Source organism: Pristiophorus japonicus, unplaced genomic scaffold (genome assembly GCF_044704955.1).
Source record: "Pristiophorus japonicus isolate sPriJap1 unplaced genomic scaffold, sPriJap1.hap1 HAP1_SCAFFOLD_216, whole genome shotgun sequence".
NCBI lineage: Eukaryota > Metazoa > Chordata > Chondrichthyes > Pristiophoridae > Pristiophorus > Pristiophorus japonicus.
This window is the reverse complement of record NW_027251865.1, coordinates 541,483-556,839: the sequence shown is the minus strand read 5'-3', so window position 1 is coordinate 556,839 and position 15,357 is coordinate 541,483.

The following is a 15,357-nucleotide window of genomic DNA, read 5'->3' as shown; positions in this document are numbered from 1 at the left end:
TCCATCGCCCCCCCCCCCGCCTGCCCGCTCCGCGAGAATATTGGTCCCGCAACTGTTGAGGTGCAAACCATATGGCTTGTGTAGGTCCCAACTCCCCAAGAATTGGTCCCAATGCCTCAGGAAACTAAAGCCCTCCATCCTGCACCATCTGTCCAGCCACGTATTCATCTGCTCTAACCTCTTATTTCTGTACTGACTAGCTCGTGGCAATGGGAGTAATCCGGAGTATACAACCTTTGAGGACCTGCTTTTTAATCTCTCTCCTAGCTCCCTAAACTCTGCCTGCACGACCTCATCCCTCTTCCTGCCTATATCATTAGTACCCCTGTGGACTTCGACCTCTGTCTCTTCACCCTCTGTCTCCAGAATTCCCTGCAGCCGCTCAGTGACATGCTTGACACTGGCACCAGGGAGGCAAAATATCATCATAGAGTTACGACTGCCGCCGCAGAAACGCCAATTTGCCCTCCTGATTGTTGAATCCCCCACCCCTATAGGTCTTCCATTCTTCTTCCTCCCGCCTTCTGCAGCTGAGCCACCCCTGGTGCTGTGGATTTGGCTGTGGCAGTACTCCCCAGAGCCACCATCACCCTCACCGCTACTCAGAACAGATTATCGGTTGGAGAGCGAGATGGCCTCAGGGGACTCCTGCACTACATGTCCAGGTATCACGCAATCCCTATCTACCTGCACACTCTTAAGCTGTGCGGCGACCGCCTCTAGAAACGTGCTATCCACATAGCTATCAATCTCGCAGATGCATCGCAATTACGCCAGCCTCAGCTCAAACTCCATAACAAGAAACACGAGTTGGTGCAGCTGGCGACACCTCCTGCACACGTGGTCGTCCAGGCTGCGTGAAGCGCATGCCACATGCCATATCAATAGAAGTAAACCTGAGCAAAACACACCCAACCGCGACTGAGCAAACAGTCGATTTAACTAACTCGTTCTCCTTAGATAATAAAGATCACTAATGTATTTAATTGCAGTTCCTAACTTACAGCAATGCCAAAGATTGCTTAAAGTAAAGAAAAAATACTCACCAATCCACCAGCCAATTATTAGCTGCTTGGCTGTGAGGTCACACTTCGGTTTTGATTCGTTTTAATTTTTGTCCCTGCTGCAGCAGGTTGCTCCTCCCGAACTACCGCCGCCCTTTTATCTGGGCCTCGATCCCCCGCTACTTGTTGCTGCTCCCGAACTGCCGCCCTTTTATCTGGGCCTCGATCCCCCGCTCCTTGTTGCACCTCCGAACTGCCGCCGCCCTTTTATCTGGGCCTCGAGGCCCCGCTCCTTGTTGCACCTCCCGAACTGCCGCCGCCCTTTTATCTGGGCCTCGATCTCCCGCTCCTTGTTGCTCCTCCCGAACTACCGCCGCCCTTTTATCTGGGCCTCGATCTCCCGCTCCTTGTTGCTCCTCCCGAACTACCGCCGCCCTTTTATCTGGGCCTCCATCTCCCGCTCCTTGTTGCTCCTCCCGAACTGCCGCCGCCCTTTTATCTGGGACCCATCTCCCGCTCCTTGTTGCTCCTCCCGAACTACCGTCGCCCTTTTAAATGCGCATCGCTCTCGCGCTCCTAGTTGCGACTCCCGATTCTGACGCCCTTGTATCTGGGCCTCGGTCTCCCACTCCTTGTTGCTCCTCCAGAACTGACGCCGCCCTTTTATCTGGGTCTCGAAATCCCGCTCCTTGTGGAGCTCCCGTAACTCTCACGCCCTGTATCAATTGTGAAAATCCCTAAGCGAGATTTATAATCCTAGACCAGCGAGCCGCCGATTGTCAAGCGCGTAGTCTCAGATTCTGACAGCAGTGAAGAAAGCTATTCGGCCCATCGTGATTGTGCTGTGTCTCAAAGAGAGCTATCTAATTAGTCCCCCTCGCAATAGTCGTACTAATGTTTCCCTTTGATGAATATATTATTAATTTCAGACATGACATGACCAAAGTCCCCTTCATCGCTTGTCCTGCCCGGAGAACTAGATCGATAATTTTGAAAATCTGCCATCAGCTTCATAAAGCAAACCGCCTGTCTTTACTTCAGGTAAGAGACACTACGAGATCTACAAGCGTGAATATAAAATTTCGGGCTTCAAGTTAATTGACGGCGGCAGGAATCCAACCTGTAAGCAGAATGACTCTTGATTGACAGAACTTCCATTTTAAAAGAATAAAGTGAGATCTCCATCATCCCTGAAGTTTTGCAGTGCGTGAGTGAGCTTGGGGCTCAGGACCACTTGGGACTGGGACGGTTATTGAAGCCATAGGTGACAGAAAGGCATGATGGAGGGAGTGAGGGAAAACGAACCCAGAAAAAAAACAAATTAAAAAAATATATGCATTTTGCATTTTAAGAAAATATATACATTTAAAAAAAATGAATTTGATTTGTTTCAAATAAATAAATAATGGATTCGTAATCTATATATTTATTGATTGAACGAAGGCTGTGTTTGGATGCATTCCATTGTAAATCAGACGGTGCAGTCAGTAAATACCCAAACACAGTAAGCCCATGGCGGAAGACAAGCCACGAGAGATTATGTGGGCTACAAAGGCGATCATTTAAAGTCGCGTGTGTCTTTCTGCTGGATCTGATAGCAGCTGCTTCTGCTGTGAAAGAGGTCAAATGTAATAGTGACCAGTGCAGGTAGAACAGAACAAGCGCATTTATTGTGAAAGTTGAAAAGTAGGGATTTATACATTGTATATAGTATGAACAATGTCAGTCAGTCAGTCATGTCTTGTCTTGATTAGCTTTGATTTGTTTTGAACTAAGGGGAGAGGACGTCATCATGTCACACAGCCCACACGGAAGCCCTGGCTAAAATCGCTATATTACTAACTTGTGTATTTTGCCTTCTTCAAGAAATGGAATAGCAATATCCCACAGCAGATTCTTCTTCTGTCAGACAGTCCTCGAAGGAGTGTTCAATCAAATCAGTGTGGCATAAGTTGCATGTAATGCATATTTCCTCACATGACATGAAATGCATAGTAAGATCGCACAGCACGTTAGCACACACTCTGGTTTACACAAACACACAAACAAACTAACATTCCTGCACCCTCCAAAGGCAGTTTTAGAAATTAGAAATTTGAAATCCGAGACAGACAGCACACCACTTTTCAACAGACAGAGAATGATCTCGGACAGACTGCACATCCACTTAAATGGGATACGGAAACAGAATGAATAAAAACAGAGAATTATGTCAAACCCAGCAGGTCGTGCAGATTCTGTGGATGAAGAACCCGGTTTCACGTTCAGTAGGATGATCATTTCGATATTTTAGGAAACATTTAGATTACAAGATTTTTCAACAAAAATAGCGCCTGGAAAAAAGGGCAGCGAGAAAGGAGAAAAGGGAAGGTCTGTGATACAGTGGAGTACTGGAGTGATTAAATAATAAATGCACAATGGGAAAAGGCGATGTGGGTGGTAATCGGGCAATAAAGAAACAAAGGATGGTCCCGAACGGGTGTTAGTGGGAACAGCAGAACTATTACCAGACAATGCGAGCGTTGCTTATGATCCATACGTTGAACCTAATGTTGAGGCCGGAAGACTAAAAAATGCCTAAAATATAGGGTGTCAACGCCTTTTAATCAGACCAGGCAGCTTTGCTGCCCAGGATTGATTTCCTGTACGGGAAGATTTTGGCAGTCATGTTTTAACTTGGAATATTTTTCTTTTCTCATATGTAAACCGGCTGTGAGAAGCAGATCTGTGATTACAAATGGTGGGCCGCATCCTGGATTTGAACATGGGACTTCTTGCATTTCAATTGTGAAAATATCTAGGTGCGAATCAAACCCCTACACCAAACGATGGTCGACAGTGAGGAGTGTAGCTCTCAGATTTTGACGGTAGTGAAGATAGATATTCGACCCATCGTGCCTGTGATATCACTCTGAGACCTATCTAATTCGTCCCCCTCTCCATAGTCCTGCTAATATTTTCCCTTTGATTAATATATTATTAACGTGAAAGATTAGATGATCAAAGTGCAGCATCCTTGTCTGTAAAGGTGAATTTGGCCATGAGGTTAAATTTGATTGACAAAACTGCCAGAGGGGTCTAATATTTAACACAATAATGATGCGGATGTGATGCGGACCCACGCGGGCAAAGAACACTGGATTAGCCATCCATCGCCTGAAACTCTCGGCCACCTCAACTCGTGTTTGCGGCAATGTCAGCCATTCAATCTCCTGCATCTTGTATCCAAACAGTAATAATGCGTTGGAAGGTCCACTTCACTGCTTGTTCTGCTCGTGCAACCAGATCGGCAATGATGAAAATGGACCATTAGCTTCTTAAAACAAACAGCCTGACTTTATTTCAGGAGAGTGATTGTAGGACATGTTTGGTTTTGCGGTAGAATCACAATATAACATTTTGAGCAGCAAGTTAATTAACCGCGGAAGGACTCGAACTTGCAATCTTTTCACAAAGCAGTGGTTTTAACTGAAATCAGAGCATTACTCATTAGGCCACGTCAATGAGTACACAATTTGTAGTATAATTCGGAGCAAATTCCTGGCAACAGAGGTATCAAGGATTGGATTCAGGAAAACTTGAGCATATTTCGAGCAAATGAACAGATACGCTGTGATCTGGTTGCGCACCGACGCAGGCAACCCCAATATAACTTGGAACACAACAGCTTAACAATTCGGTCATCACAGCTGAAATCACACTCATTTCAAAAATATACAGGATGATCCGGGATTATGAAAAAATTCATCTTAAAGGGACAGATTATGAAGCGGAACTGGCAACCAGCCTGTTGAAACGGACACAGAATGACCCGGAAGTGCAAGTACATCGCTTTAGAACAGATGCAGAATGACCCTTGACTGACAGCTGTTCACTTTAAAAGAAGGAAGTTACAGTTCCATCATCCCTGATGGCAATTGTGCAGTGTGTGAGTGAGCCTAGAGCTCAGAACCATGTGGGGCTGATACGGTTATTGAAGCCCCAGGTGAGAGAGAGGCAGGAAGGGGGGTGGGATTAAAAGCAGCTCAGAAAAAAAGCCAATTTAACATTTTAAAAATAAATGAATTAACATTTTATTTCAAAAAGATTGAATTTGATTTGTTTTAAAGAAATAAAGAATAAATTAACAATCTATATATTTTTGCATAAGAACATAAGAACATAAGAATTCGGAACAGGGGTAGGCCATTTGACCCCTCGAGCCTGCTCTGCCATTCAATAAGATCATGGCTGATCTGGCCGTAGACTCAGCTCCACTTATCCAACCGCTCCCCATAACCCTTAATTCACTTATTGGTTAAAAACTATCTATCTGTGATTTGAATACATTCAAAGAGCTAGCCTCAACTGCTTCCTTGGGCAGAGAATTCCACAGATTCACAACCCACTGGGAGAAGAAATTCCTTCTCAACTCGGTTTTGAATTGGCTCCCCCTTATTTTGAGGCTGTGCCCCCTAGTTCTAGTCTCCCCGCCCAGTGGAAACAACCTCTCTGCCTCTATCTTGTCTATCCCTTTCATTATTTTAAATCATTTCTATAAGATCACCCCTCATCCTTCTGAACTCCAACGAGTAAAGACCCAGTCTACTCAATCTATCATCATAAGGTAACCCTCTCATCTCCGGAACCAGCCTAGTGAGTCGTCTCTGTAACCCCTCCAAAGCTATTATATCCTTCCTTAAGTAAGGTGACCAAAACTGCACGCTGTACTCCAGGTGTGGCCTCACTAATACCCTATAAAGTTGCAGCAGGACCTCCCTGCTTTTGTAATCCATCACTCTCACAATGAAGGCCAGCATTCCATTCGCCTTCCTGATTACCTGCTGCACCTGCAAACTAACTTATTCGGATTCATGCACAAGGACCCCCAAGTCCCTCTGCATCGCAGCATGTTGTAATTTCTCGCCATTCAAAGAATATTCCCTTTTACTGTTTTTTTTCCCAAAGTGGAAGACCCTCACATTTTGCGACATTGTATTCCATCTACCAAAGCTTAGTCCATTCGCTTCACCAATCTAAATCTATTTGCAGCCTCTCTGTGTCCTCTACACAATCGGCTTTCCCACTAATTCTTGTGTAATCTGCAAATCTTTTTGCACTACACTCTGTCCCCTCTTCCAAGTCATCTATGTATATTGTAAACAGTGTGGCCCCAGCACCGATCCCTGTGGTACACCACTAACCACCGATTTCCAATCCGAAAAGGACCCATTGATCCCGACTCTCTGCTTTCTGTTAGCAAACCAATTCTCTATCCATGCTGATACATTTCCCCTGACTCCGCTTAACTTTATCTTCTGCAGTAACCTATTTTGTGGCACCTTATCGAATGCCTTTTGGAATACAAAATACACCACATCCATCGGTACACCTCTAGCCACCATTCTCGTTATATCCTCAAAGAATTCCAGTAAATTAGCTAAACATGATTTCCCCTTCATGAATCCAATGTGCGCCTGCTTGATTGCACTATTCCTATCTAGATGACCCGCTCTTTCTTCCTTAATGATAGCTTCAAGCATTTTTCCCACTACAGATGTTAAACTTACCGGCCTAGAGTAACCTGCCTTTTGTCTGCCCCCTTTTTTAAACAGAGGCGTTACATTAGCTGTTTTCCAATCCGATGGTACCTCCCCAGAGTCCAGAGAATTTATGTAGATTATAACTAAAGCATCTGCTATAACTTCCGCCATCTCTTTTAATACCCTGGGATCCATTTGATCAGGACCAGGGGACTTGTCTACCTTGAGCCCCAATAGCCTGTCCAGCACTACCCCCTAGTGACAGTGATTATCTTAAAGTCCTCCCTTCCCACATTCCCGTGACCAGCAGTTATTGGCATGGTGCTGTGTCTTCCACTGTGAAGACCGAAGCAAAATAATTATTTAAGGTCTCAGCCATTTCCACATTTCCAATTATTAAATCCCCCTTCTCATCTTCTAAGGGACCAACATTTACTTTAGTCAATCTTTGCCGTTGAACTTAGCTCGTGTGTCTGGGTGGAAAGTATTGGAAATCGGAGGTCGGGGGGGGGGGGCACACAATAAATACCCAAACATAGTAAGCCCCTGCTGGAACACAAGCCACGAGGGAAGGTGTGGGCTACAAAGGCGATCTGTAAGAGTGATGTGTGTCCCTCTGCTATTTTTCAGATGTGCAATGGTAGGATCCGACAGCAGCAGCTTGTGCTGTGAAAAAGGTCAAAAGTAATAGAGCACAGTACAGGCAGAAGAAAAAGCAAATTCATGTGAAAGTTAAAAAACAGGGATGTATACATTGTATATATATGTAAACAAAGTCAGTCAGGCAGTCGGTCTTGTCTTATCTTTTCTTGATTTGAATTGATTTGTATCTGAAAATAATGGGGGAGGAGGTCATCATGTCACACAGCCCACATGCAAGCCCTGGCTAAAATCGCTATGTTTCTAACTTGTGTGTTTGCAGCCGCTTTGCACCAGAAATAGCAAAATCCCACAGCAGATTCTTCTACTCTCAGCCAGTCCTAGAACGAGTGCTCAATCAAATCAGTTTGACATCAGTTGCATGTAAAGCTTTTTTCACACATGACATGAAATGCACAGTAAGATCGCACAGCACTTGCGGACTCTCTCTCTCTTACTCAAACACACAAACAAACGAAAATTCCTGCACCCTGCAAAGGCAGTTTTTGATTTGAAATTTGAAAACCGGAATATAAAGCACTTCCTTTGTAAACAGCCACAGAATGATCCGGCGCTGATAGCACGACATATTAAACAGACAGAGAAATAACCCGGACAGACAACACATCTCCTTAAAAGGGATATGGAAACAGAATGAATAAAAACAGAGAATTATATAAAACTCAGCAGGTCGTGCGGATTCCGTGACGGAAACTGTGCAGTGCATCAGTGAGCGTGGGACAGACCACGCAGGTCTGGAACGTTTATTGAAGCCAGGTGATAGACAAGCTGGAAATAGGGAGGGAAGTAAAACCAACCCAGAAAATATAATAACATTTATATATTAAATGTTTTAAAAAGAATATATGTACATTTTATTTAAAAAATTAATTTGCTTTGTTTTAAACAAATAAATCATTATTTAATAATCGATATATATTTGATTGAACTTAGCCAGTGTGTCTGGATGTTTAGGATTGGAATCAGGGTGAGCACGCAGTAATTATCCCCACACACAATGAGCTCATGGTGGAAACTAAGCCACGAGGGAATAAGTGGGGTGCAATGGTGATCTTTTAAAGTGGCGTGTGTCTTTCTGCTGTGTTTCAGAAATGCAATGCCTGGATCCGACAGCAGCTGGTTGTGCTGGGAAAGAGGTAAAAAGCAATAGAGGCCAGCATAGGCAGAACAGAAAAAGCATACTTTTAGTATGAAACTTAGCAAGCAGAAATGTATACATTAAACAAAGTCAATCAGTCTGTCCCTCATGTAATGTCTTGTTTTGATTTGAATTTGCAAATCAGGGAGTTGGAGGGGTGGGGTTAGAGGTCCACATGTCACACAGCCCACAAATAAGCCCTGGCTGAAATCCCTATATTTCCAACTTATATACTTTGCATTTTTTCACATTAGAATGGCAAAATTCCGCAGCAGCTTCTTCCTTCGTGAGAACACGGAGTTTTCAATAAAATCAGCAGTGCTTCAAGTTCCATATTTTGCCATTTTTAACACATGACATGAAATGTACGGTATATTTGCAGAGCGCTTTACCACGCTCCCTCTCTCGCTCACTCAAACATACACACATACACACGCACACACAAACACACACACTCACACACACATACACACACACACACTCACACACACAAACACACACGCATACACACACACACACACTCTCTCACACACGCACACACAAACACACACACACACACACACACGCACAAACTCACACACACACACAATTTCCTGCAGCCACCAAAGACAGTTTTCGAAATTTGAAATTGAAATCCGGGAAGTCATTAGATCCCTTTTAAACAGACTCAGAATGACCCGGGACTGAGAGCAATTCCTTTGTAAACAGACACAGAATGATGCCGGGCTGACAGCATATCCGTTTTAAACGTACATCACAGAATCATAGAAGTTTCCAGGACGAAATGAGGCCATTTCGGCTCATCGTCTCCATGCCGGCCAACACGAGGCTATCCAGCCTAATCCCACTTTCGAGCTGTAGATCCGCATCACTGCAGGTTACAGCACGTTAAGTGATGTTTAAATGTGGTGAGGGTTTCTTCCTCTACCACGCTTTCAGGCAGTGATTTACAGATCCTCACAACCCTCTGCGTGGAGAAATTTCCCCTCAACTCCCGTCTAAACCTTCCACCAAATAGTATAAATTTCTGCTCCTGATTGTTCCCTCTGTCAAGGGAAGTATGCCCTTTATATCCACTATATCTTGGCCCCTCATAATTTCATACACCTCAATTAAGTCTCCCCTCCTCTAAGCCTCTGTTCCAGCCTATCTAATCTGTCCTCATTACCTATTTTATAAACTATCGGCAACATCCGTGTAATACTCCTCTGTACCTTCTCCAGTGCAATCATGTCCTTCCTGTAATGCGGTGACCAGAACTGCACGCAGTACTCCAGCTGTGGCCTAACCAGTGTTTTACACAGTACAAGCATACCTCCGCCCCCTCCCCCTCCCAACCCCGCCCGCTCTTATATTCTATGCTTTGGCTAATAAAAGCACGCATTGCGTTTGACTTTTTAACCACCTTATCTATCTGGCCTGGAACTATCAGGGATCTGTGGACATGCACTCCAAGGTCATTTTGTTCCTCTACACTTCTTCGTATCCTACCATGTGTATTCACTTTCATTTTTAGCCGTTCCCAAATATATTACCTCACACTTCTCTGGATTAAATTCCATTTGCCACTGTTCTGCCCACCTGACCACTTTATTGATATATTCCTGCAGTCCGGAGCTTTCTTCTTCATTATCAACCACGCAGCATATTTTTGAGTCATCTGCAAACGTCTTCATCATACCCCTTATATTCAAGTCTAGATCATTGCTGCATACCACAAAAAGCAAGGGACGCAGTACTGAGCTCTGCACAAGCCCACTGGAAACATCCTTCTAGTCGCAGAAAGAACCATCAACCATTAAACTTTGCTTCCGACCTCTGACCCAATTTTGGATTCAATTTGCCACTTTGCCCTGGATGTCATGGGCTTTTAATTTTGTGACCAGTCTGCCATGTGTGACCTCCTCAAAAACTTTGCTAAAATGCATATGAAGTACATCATATGCTTTGCCTTCATCGATCCTCTTGGTTAGCTCCTCGAAAATGCAATCAAGTTAGTTAGACACGATCTTCCCTTCACATATCCGTGCTGACTGTCCTTGATTAATCCGTGTCTTTTTAAGTGAAGATTTATCCTTTCCTTCAAGGTGTTTTTACAAACATTTTCCCAACACTTTATTGTAAATGAGGGTCATACGCGAAATTATCCTGGACTGTCTGCACATTCGTTTTATACAGATATAAAATGATCCGAGACTCACAGCATATCCATTTTTAACAGACACAGAATGATCGGGGACTGATAGCACAACATTTTACACAGATATAGAATATTCCTTGACAGACAACACATCGCATTTAAACAGACATAGCATGATCCGGGACGGACAGGTCATCCCTTTTATACAGCTATAGAATTATCCAGGACTGAGACCACACCCTTTTAAATAAACCCAGAATGATCCGGGATTCAGTGCATCCGTTTTTTTACCGACATAGCTTGATCCAGACTATAAACACATCCCTTTTAAACAGACATAGCATGATCCGGGACTGACTGTCATCCCTTTTATACAGATATAGAAAGTTCCGGGATTCACAGTGCATCGATTTTAAACAGAAACGGAATGATCCGGGACTAATAGCAGACGTTTTAAAAAGACACAGAATGATCCGGGACTGAGAGCAGGATATGGACATAGAATTAATACAAATAAAACATTGTGTAAAACTCAGCAGGTCGTGCAGATTCCATACATGATGAACCCGATTTCACGTTCAGTCGGAAAATCATTCCAATCTTTTCGGAAAAGTTAAAATTACAGATTTCTTTCAACAGGGAGAACGCCTGGACAAAATAGGCAGCCAGAAAGGGAAAAAAAACTGTCTGTGATAGAGTGGAGTACAGGAGTGATTAAATCCGAAATGACATAATGGGAAAAGGCAAAGTGGGTGGTAATAAAGTAACAAAGGAAAGTCCAGAGGAGGTGTTAGTGGGAACAGCAGGAGCATTACCACCATCTGCTGCCCTAGACAATGGGAGCGGTGCTTATGATCCGATTTATTGTGGTAAAGAAAGCAGGACTCACCCATTTTCAGGGCAGAGGGTGTTTCAAGATCTGCAGATTGACACTGAATGTAATGTTTTCCCAATTCAGGTGAATTCATGGGAACTGAAAGCAAAATGTAAAGTTCCCGCAGTCGAACATGGGTGTAAGATGTCCAATGAGACACACAGCCGTGTACATGTGACATCCATTAAATGTACCCAGTTGTTTGGTTTTCGCGTTGCTCCTATGATGCTCTGGGATTTGAACGATGTCGTCAAAATCACACGTTTTAAATTTGAAGTATTTCTGATTTCTTGCAGTGTCGATCGATTGTGAGAATGGACTAAATGTATGCAGAGTTTGTCCGGGATTCGAAGCCGTATCTCTCACACTTAAGCTGTGAAAATCCCGAAACGAGAATTATACCATTGGACCAGGAGTGTGCAATTATTTGAGCTAAAGGGACACATCTGGCTATGCAAATTGTATGGTGGGTTATGAATGCTCAAGAAATTATGCATTCCAATAATGGGACCAAACCTACCACCAACTGCTCCCCCATCCCCCCTTTGCTTATTGTGAACAATATAGCTTGTCACCCCTCTTTACAATGGCATCAAAGTCCGGTTTCAGTCTTGTTACGGAAATACGCAATAAGGAGTTGAGATGCTGGCCAGTTAATTGGAATCTGTGGTGTGATTTGTTGAATTTCAGCAGGAATTTTTTTTTTTTTGCACAGGTATGTGGAGCCGAACAAAGCAAAGATATTCTGTGCCACCTTGCCGATATTTGGAAACTTATTTTCACTCAAGGGGGCATGAAACTGATCCAGATGTTATGAATTGTATTTTAACATGAAGGTAAAATCACACTGATCTCAAGTTGTAATTCTTGCCATGCTGTCTCATAGTCACATGACAGTGGCAGGACACCAGCGCCAGTATTTTCTCTATCTTCTCAAATTCAGAGAATCGACGAGAAAATTCGCCGAGCAATGCACTCAAAATGTTGCTGTCTGCTCTGGTGGCACTTCCAAGTATTTTCGTGCTGGAAAGTGAGCGAACTATTTGCTCTTCATTTGTTTTGGAAACAAGATTAACGTGACGTTGAACGCTTTCACACTGAAATGCAATTCATGTACAAACACATTCTTGTCTTGCAGCTTCATGTTAGATTAATTTAAAATTGCCAAGATAGCCATAACAATAGCGAGGTCGCATACCCAGTTGCAATTCCTTAATTCAGGAAATAATTGTCTTTCCCCTGCATCTCCAGAAAAGTGCGAATTTCTTCTCAAAGCTCCCACACTCGCTGCAATACTTTTCCTAGGCTAAGCCAGCGGACATTTGTATGAGGATTAATTCTTGGTGTTCGGCGTCAGTGTCTCCAAGTCGGGAAATTAATTACCGAAGATTACGTCCACTCACTCTTAAGTAGTCCGTTACTTTCACTGCTGTGAGAACAACATTAACACTGCCCTACATATTTTTGCCGAGCGCCTCCTGATGTATAATATAATGCAGAAAAATTACCTCGTTCTCAGTATTTTTTTTTCATTGTCATTAATTCTTTTTAAAAGTCCCACATCTGTCCCAGTTAAATTTGGTGAAACATCAGTGGTCACATTTGACAGTTTGCTCCAGGGGAGTTTCAGACGTTCAATGCAGTCAGATAGTCTCCTACAAATCCGATCCCACTGCTGCGCCATTCATTGATTCCATTGATAAGAATTCCTCTGTGACTTCAAATTTGTCGATAATTGCTCTAAAAATAATCAAGAGCTGTGCTGCATAATTGAAGGCAGTGATGTATGTCATCGAGAGCTAATGGAAACAACGTGAAGCACTTTGCTTTCTTGTTCAACTCAGTATCCAAGTCTATATCAATCACTTTCACATGGCGGGTAATAGTTCTTCATGTAAATCTAATGTTCTCAAAAACATTTTGGTTTTCAGGGCGCAGCATGTCAGAAGCAAATAGAATGCATTCTTTCAAAAACTCCCCTTCACCAAAAGGCTTATTTTGTTTCGGGATTTTAACACCAGAACATCATTTGCCTTTGTAATGACTTCCTGAACTGTAGCTTGTCAGACATAAATGTTTAGCTGAGCTTTTAAATTAGTTGCGATTTTCTCAGCTTTTCTTGCCCTTTCCTCAGTTACCAAGTTACTGCCATAATTGGATGATTTTTTGAAAAATGGCAACTCAAATTTTACTCCTTGCACTCCTTATTCCTTGTTTTTTTCTCATTCTAACTTTAACTCTCTGTGTGTGCTGAGCTGACAAAAGTACTTACTTCATAAATCATTATTTCTTTTATAAACGGCAATTTCTTCGGATGCATGATCTCTTAATATACTTCTTCTCCCCCTTCTGTATTTTCTCTGCTTCCCTCTCCCTATCTCCCACTCACCTTTCTCTTTAACCATACATCTCTCTCACCTTCTGTCCCTGTGTCTGTTACCATCCCCCTATTTCTCACACACGGTCTCTCTCCCCATACCTCTCTGTTCCTTTATTTCTCTGTCTCTGTTTCCCGCTCCCTATCTCTCACTCTCGGCCTCTCTAACCATAGCTCTCTGACTCTCAAATTCAATCTCTGTATTTGTTTCGCAGCCTATATAACTCACTCTAGGTCTCTACTCATCTATCTCGCCGCTTCCGCCTCTGTCTCTGTTACCCTCTTTTTATCTCTCAATCTCGGTCTCTCTCCCTTTGCCTCTCTCTCATAACTTCTGTCTCTATTACCCATTTCTCTATCTCTTATATTCAGCCTCTCTCATCATATCTCTCTCCGCTTCTCTTTCTATTTACCTCTCCATATCTCTCACTCCGGTCTCCCTCCCCTTGTTTCGCTATCTCATCTTATTTCTCTGCCTCTTTTCCAGGCTCCCTAATTTTCACACTCAGTCTCTCTCCTCATATCTCTCTCTCAGCCTGTGTCTGTCTCTGTTATGCTCCACCTCTGTATATCTCTCAATGTTGTCTCTCTCTCTCTGTGTCTTTCTCTTTTTCCTTCTGATTCTGTCTCTGTTTTCAAATTTCTTATCTCTCACACTCTGTTTCTCACTCGCCTTAATTCTTTCACTCTTTCTTTCACTCACCCCATCTCTGCCTCCGTCTGACATTGCATGACCCCTGTATGTCTCAGTGTCAGCTATGGTACAAGTACAATACACAGCGGTAAATGGGAACGATTAATTCATGTCTAGTACTGTTCTAGCCGTGTGCGTCTCAGCCTCAGTTGATCCACATATGCTGTACACAGCAGATAAGAGGGATTGATTAACTGCTTTATTGGATTGTATGGCTCGAGTCTGTCTCTTTTTCAACTCATGTATACTGTAAACATGGAGTAAATATACATTATGTGAGAAACATATAGAGGCCAGATGAGAGAGGGAGAAATAAAGCATCATAAATATGCGAGGCAGGCGAGTGAGAAATGATATATGCTAGGCGAGTGAGTGAGTGATTGAGTAAGGGGCTGAGAAGGAGAAAGACCTGATGAGGAAGAGGTAGATATTTGGAGTGAGAGCGAGAGAGAGAGAGAGAGAGAGAGAGAGAGAGAGAGAGAGAGAGAGAGAGAGAGAGAGAGAGGGAGATAGGGAGGGAGAGAGAGAGAGAGAGAGAGGGAGAGTGTGAGAGAGAGAGAGAGAGAGAGAGAGAGAGAGAGAGAGAGAGGTAGCAAAAACTTGAAAGAGGAGAGGTGTGGTAAAGCTGGCTAGTCAAGAGAAATTGGTTAAGAATGATTGCGAGAGAGAGGGCTGGTGAGAGATTGAGCGGTAGAGAGCGAGAGAGACAGAGCGAGAATGTTTGACAGGATAGGCGAGAGAGTGAGGGAGAGAGAGAGAGAAACAGGCCTGGTAAGAGAGAGAGGTGAGGAGAGAGAGAGAGAGAGAGGTGATGCATGTCAGGCGAGAAAGTGTGATGGAGAAACCGAGACAGGACTGGTGAGAGAATGATCGATAGGAAGTGAGAGAGAAGAGTTGATGCAAGCTAGGTGACGAAGTGAGTTATTAAGTGAGTGACTGTCAGAGAGA